This window comes from Petaurus breviceps, unplaced genomic scaffold (assembly GCF_028583685.1).
Source record: "Petaurus breviceps papuanus isolate PSGF00001 unplaced genomic scaffold, PetGlider_PUasm1.0 181, whole genome shotgun sequence".
Classification (NCBI taxonomy): domain Eukaryota; kingdom Metazoa; phylum Chordata; class Mammalia; order Diprotodontia; family Petauridae; genus Petaurus; species Petaurus breviceps.
In genome coordinates this window covers 28,203,186-28,210,325 of record NW_027185784.1, presented here as the reverse complement: position 1 = coordinate 28,210,325, position 7,140 = coordinate 28,203,186, and the positions used below count along the sequence as shown (strand labels likewise).

At 36.4% G+C, this 7,140-nt stretch overlaps 1 protein-coding gene across 7 annotated transcripts in view; it reads right to left on the bottom strand.

Annotated features, from left to right (window-relative positions):
* The window catches only part of LOC138160705 (olfactory receptor-like protein OLF3), a 650,404-nt gene that overhangs the window by 254,723 nt on the left and 388,541 nt on the right, over positions 1-7,140 (bottom strand). The window contains exon 6 of one of the 7 annotated variants that reach the window (XR_011168193.1): positions 4,918-5,632. The exons of the other annotated variants lie outside the window; for them this stretch is intronic. The gene's annotated coding sequence lies outside the window, so the exon portion shown is untranslated. Of the gene's footprint in view, positions 1-4,917; positions 5,633-7,140 lie in introns of those variants that run through there. 7 annotated transcript variants of the gene reach the window in all.

Genomic DNA, 7,140 nt, shown 5'->3' with positions numbered 1-7,140 from the left:
CACACACACACACACACACACACACACACACACACACACACACACACCCCTCCTACTCAGACAACATCTAGATGGCTGTGTTCAATTCTGGGAGTAATCTCAAATAAGGCTTTGACAATCTGGAGAGCTGACAGAACAGTGACAGGAGGCTGCTAGGACTAGTAACTGGCACATGAGAATAGGTTGTAGGGCTAGGAAGGTTAAGTTGTTCGTTTGGGAGAACAGAAAACAATGAATCAACTTCCTAATAATTAGATATGTCCGCAGAGAGGAATGGACTGTCTTGGAAGTTATCAGGATCCCCATTAGTGGACGATTTTTCCAGGTAGAGACTAGCCAATCACTGGCTAAGGATGTTAGATTAGATGACCTCAACCAGAGGTTGCTTCCAAACAATATTCTGTGATCCTGATTTTTTTACTGACTTTGAGCACAATTCATAATCAAGACCCTTGGGAGAAAGGAGAGTAGACTTCAAAGAAACAAATAAAATAAAATCTAAGGTTCACATAACTAAATGATAAAATGACCTCTTTTATGACACATCACTTCAGTGACGTGAAATCTAAAGTCTTTTAAAAAAAAATGTTTTGTTTATCTTAGTTTCCCAATTACATGTGACAATTTTTGAACACTTTTTTTTTCAAATTTTGAGTTCCACATAATCTACCTACCTCCAGCCCCTCCCACACCCATTGAGAAAGCTTGCAAAATGATCTTGGAAATTTAAAGTCCTGAAGGGTCCTAGGCATACACCCCTTCCCTTAAGGAAAGCTAGATGGTATCGTGCAGCACTTCTTAAACTGTGGATCAGAACCCCATATGGGGTGATATAACTGAATGTGGGGGTCATGAAAAATTTAGCAACAGTAAAAGGTTTCTGAATGTGCAATGACCAAAACAATTCAAAATCAAACACATAATGAATCTAAAAGGTTTTTCTGGCAGCATTTGCAAATGTTGTACCATGCAGCTTCACTACAGCCTTGATTCCAAATATACAACATGCATCCTTAGCAACGTGCATGCCAGCACACCACACAATGCCAACAAATGCTGCCAAAAACACTGCAGCTCAGATTCAAAACTATTATAAGTTATGAATTGCGGTGTTTTTACAGCATATGCCAAATTATTCAATAAATTTTGGCTTAGGATGAGGACGGAATTTCCAACAGTTTCTGAAATGGTCTTGAACATGCTTCTGCCATTTTGTAGTATGTATTTAAGCAAAGTAGCGTTGTCAGCATTGATGATTATAAAATCAAAATATTGATCAACTTTGAAAAATGTTGAAGGTGCTCTACATCCTACAGTATTAAGTATTCCACCAAGATTTATATAGAAATTAAAAAGCACATCCACCTCATTTGCATGTAAATTTGCTCTCATCTTTGATAAATTGTAAAATTATATGTATACCAAAGAACTGTTTTAAAATAAACTCCCTTATTCTTTATTATCAGTAAATGTTTGATTTGTATATACCTATATACCAAGAGTTGTATAAAAATTTCTCAGGAGAAAAGTGGCGTCAAGTGGAAAAAGTTTAAGAAGCCCTGGTGTAGTGAATAGAGTGTTGGGCCTTGGGTTAGGAACACATCTTCCTGAGTTCAAATCTGGCCTCAGACACTTACTAGCTATGTGACCCTAAGGAAGTTACTTAACCCCATTTGTCTCAATTTCCTCATCTGTAAAATGAGTTGGAGAAAGAAATAGCAAACCACTCCAATATCATTCCCAAAAAAAACCCCAAATGGGGTTACAAAGAGTCAGACATTACTCAACAACAACAACAGAGGGTCCTAGGCATACAGTCCCTTCCTCTCTAACAGAGCACTTTCTCAGTGATCTTTCTCCATCCAGAAAATTCAGTTAGTGCTCTCTTGGCATCGACATAACAACAGTCATATTTATATATCTTCTTAAGGTTTGCTACAACAACTACTACTACTATAATAAAAATAATAATAATAACAATAATAATAATAATAAACTAGCATTTATAGAAAACTGTGCTTTACAAAAGTATTTACATTGTGTTAACTTATTTATAAAATAGTTTACATGCATCGTTTCATTCAATTGACAATCATCATCCTTCAGGAATTGGAATTGCAATAATTAGTAGTAATGTCTTATATATTTATAAATATATTTATGATTTTCAAAGAGAATTATTACCTTGAACCACAAACTTTTGAATATATGCTGATCCCACTATTAGAGTCCCCATATACCCCATTATTTTCCACTTGGAAAATAACTTTAGAAAAGATTGATATTTTATATATGGGAGTCCATCTCTGAATTTTCACATATTATGGACCCAAAATGTTGTATAATATGATTCTACAACCCATCCATCCAAGGTCCTTCTAAGGATCTACCTGATAGCAAAAGGTGTATGTTGCAACTAAAATTGAGCCTGTCTGTAACTTGAACACACCTTTTTTTTTCCCTAAGATCCTCAGGAAAAGAAATTAAGGGCATCTTAATGCAGTGTGTCCAGTCTTAAAGGGTGGGAAACCTTAGTGTACACAAGTAGGAGGTTTGCAGCCTATGAAACAGGAGATTTTTTCAGACTGCTAGTAGGTGATAAGAAACCTAACTTCAATACAATTGAGACAGCAGTCACTAGGTACAAAGCTCCTTGCTAGATGATACAATGGGTATGAAGATTTTTAAAATACCATGCCTATCTTTAAGGGACCTCTATCTCCATGGACTGAATAAATCATGTTCAGATGGATCTACTACCATCTTCCCTAAAGTGACTGACTGTGCATGGCCCCAGAGAGCAGAACTAGGAGCAATATAGGTGGAAACTGAAGAGAGGTAGATTTCACATCTATGAAAAGGAAAACTTCCTAAATAATAGAGCTTTCCAACAGTCAGATGGGAGGTCCTGAAGTGGAAATGGAATATCATCTTTTTCAGAATGTGATAAGGAGAGATTCCTTTTCAGGTATCAATTAAACAAGCACTTTTTAAACTATGGAGTCACAATGCATAGTTTAAGAAGCATTGAAGGGATCATGAGTGGAAAAATTTTAAGCCCTAAATTAGACAGCATAACCTAAGTCCAATGCAACACAGGGTAACATCAGCCAAAGTCTGAAAGAAGCCAAGGATTCTAATTGGCTGAATAGATGAGGAAGTGAAGTCTACACCCGAGAGACAGTCTGTGCAAAGGCAAGGATATGGCACTTCAAGCTTGAGGAACTGTTGGTGAGGAGTTTGACTTAAACATGGAATTGTAAAGGGGCTCATAAGTTCATTATTCTTTTGAGATTTGGGAATTGGGGGATGGGTGGGCATGGCAGTACTCACATAGTTGTTGTCAAGCTCTTCTTTGTCAGGAGCCTGAGATTTGGGGGAGCATTTCCCTGACTGTTCCTATCATGCTCACTACACTGCCTCCTGTTGCAGAAGCTTCCTAGGTAGAGGGACAGCAGGCATGTAAAGGCATGCATAATTGACATTATGACTATATCCCTACAGTGAAAGAACAAATAAGTCAACACTTGACAAGTCATCTCTGAAAGGTTGCCAACTCTGGTCTAGTTTTTCATTATGAAAAATCCTCAATGCATCTGGAAATCAATTGAAGACTAAGATGAGGAATTCTGTGATAGAATATGACCTCTGAACATAAGATTAGGCTACTAGTAGAATATATTAGTAATAATTTAAAAATTGTTGAATTACATGATTGGAGATTTTTTGTTTCTTTTTTTATAGGTTGATATTTCTGTGGACATGATACCCCACACTAGTCCCAATGAAAAGCAATATAACTCTAAAGAGGTTTTTAAAAATCATGTTTTTGTGGCCAGTTTTGAGAGACTACAAAATAGTTGGTTAGATGACATTTTCATGAATTGATCTTCATGCAATTATGGAGTCACTGCTTGAAAATGTCCAGTTAAGGGGAAACATCTACCACCAATGATCACAGAAGCACATAATTCAGAGTTGGAAGCAATTTCAGCAACCACTTAGCCAAACCTATACCCCAAAATAGCTCCCACATCAAAATGAATCCCTTTTGCCCTGAAACATAAAAGATTATGCAATATATAGGTCCTGAGGGCTCATCCACAATGCCACAGGTAAAAGTTTTCTAGAGCAGATTACCAAGACATATTAGCATCAATAGAAACAACAAATATTTATTAAATAGCTAATAATAATTTTATGAGTATTAAAGATATAAAGGGATATGACAAAGTTACTTTCCTTGAGGGGCTCACATAACTTGCCTCTCTAATAGAGGAAAATTGAGAACTAATTGAGAATTAGAGCATATGCGATATATAGATACGATATATACAGATGTAATAATAATATAAGGTAGTCTAAAGTAAGTGTCAAATTGGAGGAGGAGCTTTGGGGTGGGAGAGAAATAATGTTATACCACTTCAGAGAAGAGAATTCTTTGGGGATTGGTAAACTTAGAAAAAGCATGTTAGAGAAGGTAGGATCTTCACAAATACTTAAAGGATGAGGAGGACTTAAACTACTGAGTGGAGGGACAGTAGATGAAAATGAAAATATTTACATTGCTTTAGGAAAGATGCTTTAAGTAGGTTAGCTGGAGCAGAGAATTCATGTACAGGAATGGTAGAAAGTAAGACTATAGTGACAGGAAGAGGCAAGATTGTAGAGAACGTTTAAAGTTAGAAGGAAAAGGTTGGACTTTATTCTGTAGGCATCTGAGCCTATGGAAGGGTTTTGAGAGAGCTTCTGTTGTTTGCAAAATGTTGTTTTTAGAAGATTAATCTGACAACAGTATTTAGGAGGGAATGGAAAGGAGAGAAAATGGAAGCAGAAAAACAAATTAGGAAATTACTGAGATAGTTCATGCCAAATAAAAACAATTCAACTATTCTATTTACTAGTTAAATTAAATCAGGTACGTCAAAAATCATTTTGGGTCCCAGTTTACTTTTATTTCAATTGCAAATAATGACACGTCTTGCCTACCCCAACAGAAATCAAGTTACTATAAAGATCAAGTCAAAAGCACTTATATATGTGCATATACACATATACATATACCTATACATATATATTTACATATACATGTGTAAGCATGTAGAAAATCATAAAGGGATATACAAATGCAATATATTGTTGTGAATTTATATCTGAATTTCCTAATCATAATGCAAGTATGGATCCATCGATTGTCAGCAATGAGAATCCTCCCCTTGGTGTTTCCTTCTTTCCTTCCAAATAGCTCATCTCACTAAATTTTCAGGTTCTTAAATGGTTATTTTTAATTCCGTAGGATCCTATCTCTTAGTCAAATGGTCCCTTCTATTGTCATCATCTTGGCTGCATTCCTCCCCCAATATTTTTCACATGATAATTGGCTTCCAATAGATCTGTCAACCCAACTTTTCCAAGAGTTTCTCATATGTCAGTTGGTCCCTAGAGATTTTGCATGTGGCTCTTCCCATTATGGGCTAGATGGTAGCCAATCTTCTGTTCTCTTTGTTTGGTTTAGACTAGCAGCAGCAGCAGTAGCAGCATTATTATTATTATTCTTTTCCTCCTGTCTTGCCCCTCCTCTTCTCCTCATTCTTCTCCTTCTTATTAATACAGAAGGGATGGTAATAGTTACCTGTTAAAAAGATCATACAACCAGAACTTAGAGGAAAGCAATTAGGTCTAAATTCTTCATTTTTCGTGGTGAAGAAATAGAGACCCAAGATGGATATATAACTTGCCCAAGGAGAAGATTCTGGGAAGATGGCAGAACAGGTCAGAAAATTCCAAACTCTCCAGATTTCCTCCACAAATAAGAAAAAATAGAACCTCAGTGTGAATGTAACCTAGTAAAAATAAACAAGAGTTAAGGCAAAACAGTAGTCCTCCTGGAACAATTGGAGAAGATCCAAGGTTTGTTCCCTATGAGTGTAAACACCTCTAAGCTAGTTCTGCTGAAACAGAAAGCAGTGAATCCTGGGGCTAGGTGGGTTGGGAGGTAGCCTCACCCCGGCCACAGGAATTTTCACCTCCCAAACAGTATGGGGAGTCAGGTGTATGAGTAATGGAAGACTGAGGGAACCTCTGCTGATAGGGGATGCCAGACCCAGGTGTGCTGCCAAGATGCAGCCCTGGTGGAGAAGAAACCAGCACTTATGTGGTGAGTGCAGAAGCAGCTGGGTGGGAACTCCACTAGCTATGGGCACTTATAAGAGGGCAGAGTTCTTGATTTCAGTTCCAGGCCAGAGGCGAGAACTAAAGGAGGATCAAAGGCCAGAGTCATCATCCCCCATAATCTAGGTCTAGAGGTAATTACAATAACAAGCTGCTATAAATTAAAAGCGAAGGAAAGAGAAGACAAAGGAAAAAAAGAACCTAACCATAGAAAGTTAATATGGGAATAGAGAGGACTGGGATTTGTTTTCAGAGTAGTATATTGAAGCCAAAAAAAAAGCCTCTCCTACCCCAAAAAGTAACATTAAGTGATTACCCTCCCAAAAAGAATTCATAGAAAAACTTTTTAAAATTTTTTTAATCATTTTCTGATTTTTGAGAGAGTTTGAGGAAATTTTTTTTATTAAGAAGAATTCAAGAAAAACTACTGAAAAAGGAGATTCAGTTTCTTAAGAAAGAAAACAGCTCCGTGAAAATTATTATTTGGCAAGAAGAAGCCAGTGAAGTTATAAGAAACCAAGAAATAATAAAACAAAATATAAAGAATAAAAAAAGAGAATGTGAAACATCTCATAAGGAAGAAAGCTGATCTAGAGAACAGATCAAGAAAACACAATAACTCCCTGAAAGCTATGAACAACAACAACAAAAAGAATATTGATAAAATAATATAAGAAATAATTAAAGAAAATAATCTTGAAGTGTTAGAACAAGAGGGATAATAGAATTAGAAAAAAGTCCACCAATCACCACCTGAAAGTGATTCTATGAGGAAAATTTACAAGAATATCATAGCTAGATTCAGAAAACCCTAGCTCAAGGAGAAAATGTTATGAGCAATAAGAAAAAAAAATTCAAATATAGCAGAGCCACAATTAGAATCACACAAGGCATAGTAGCAGCTACACTAAAAGACTTCAGGTCTTGAAACACTCTATATCAAGGAGCAAAAGAACTAGGGTTGTGGCC